Below are 1650 nucleotides of genomic sequence, written 5' to 3' on the forward strand. Positions count from 1 at the left end.
AGCCTAACATGGTGTCTGACATACATTAGGCCTTCGCTGTAACTGTTGGTTAAATTAGCAGTCTAAGGCGTCACGAGATTACCCCCATTTGAGGGCCACGACTTATGTCTTTCAGTGATGTTGGACTTCATAACCAACACAGTGCTTAGCGTTATAGGGGTAGTGGACAACTATTGTTTGGCCTCCCTGGCAATACTCTGTTCTAAGGGAACAGTTTTACCCCCCTTCTGGTGTGATTCTGGTAAGGCTGGCAAATATATGTCTCACAGCCATGGCCACGTGGAAGACACCCCTTCCCCCAACTGTGGTAATCGTGATTGTCTAAGACAGCAATACAGAGCCCAGGTTGGGCCCGTCAGAGTCCTTCTTTAGACTTTTCTAATGGTGAGAACAGGGGACATTGACTTTGGGTCTGCAGGACAAGGCACTATCTGTGGTCATCTTTTCTTCATAGAGGAAACCAGGGGCAATATTCAACATTTTCAACAGCTTGTATGGCACCAGCAGCAATCAGTCAGAGTTAGACAAGGATAACCCCACATAGGTGCCTACAAACTGAGTTTCAGCCATGGAAACGCACCTGTGGTGGGAGATTGTGAGGCTTTTACACAGACACAGCAGTGTTTGTGGGTAGGATGGGTGGGGCGTAGAAACAGGGAGGATATTTAATTAGTGGGGAAGGAAGCACTTAAAATATGTGCCACCCTTTGGGTTCATTCTCTGTGTGTCTCATTATATTGCTTTTTAGCATATTTTGTGTCTTTTTTTTTTTTTTGGGGAGGGAGTCTTGCTCTGTCACCCAGGCTGGAGTGCAGTGGTACAATCTTGGCTCACTGCAACTGTCACTTCCCAGTTCCAGTGATTCTCCTTCCTCAGCCACCCCAATGGCTGGAACTACAGGTGCATACCACCATGTCCGGCTAAATTTTGCATTTTTAGTAGAGACGGGGTTTTGCCGTGTTGGCCAGGCTGGTCTCGAACTCCTGACCTCAGGTGATCTACCCATCTTGGCCTTGCAAAGTGCTGGGATTACAGGCATGAGCCACTGTACCTGGCCTTGTGTCATATTCATGATATGTTTGTTTAATACCATAAAGGTATGTGTTGGGAAAAAAAAACACCACTACTTTTGGAAGCTGTGCTTAAGTATAGTGACCTCTTCTCTCTGCTTAGCTGTGATTCTGCGTTTGAGCCCTGCATCTAGTGATGCCTCAAGCCAAGTTTTCTCTGATCAAGCTATGAGAGAGATGACATAAAATTCATCCAAGTCATTTTCCCATGACCTGGATCAATTATCCCTTTTAGGCATTTTGGATTATGTTGAATTTTGTTAAAGCACAAAACAGTCATTTTAGCTCTGTTCTAGCCCCAAAGAGATGTCATTCTTAGCCCTCCTACCAGTGTATTTGGGAGTTTCCTAGTTTTATCTGAAAACAGAGAAGTGTAATTTAGAACATATATTTGGTGTGGCGCATGATTCCTTCTCAGGGAGCCATGAAAATGAGTGATCTAGCCCTTGCTTTTGTCTTGAACTTCATTTACCCTACGTTGTCTCTGACATTCGGAGCTCCAGCCATATAGGCCCCCTTTTAGGTCCTGGAACTTGTAATGTCTCCTCCTGCTATAAGGCCTTAATGCATGTGGTTCCCT

This window comes from Cebus imitator, unplaced genomic scaffold (genome assembly GCF_001604975.1).
Source record: "Cebus imitator isolate Cc_AM_T3 unplaced genomic scaffold, Cebus_imitator-1.0 Scaffold147, whole genome shotgun sequence".
Classification (NCBI taxonomy): Eukaryota; Metazoa; Chordata; class Mammalia; order Primates; family Cebidae; genus Cebus; species Cebus imitator.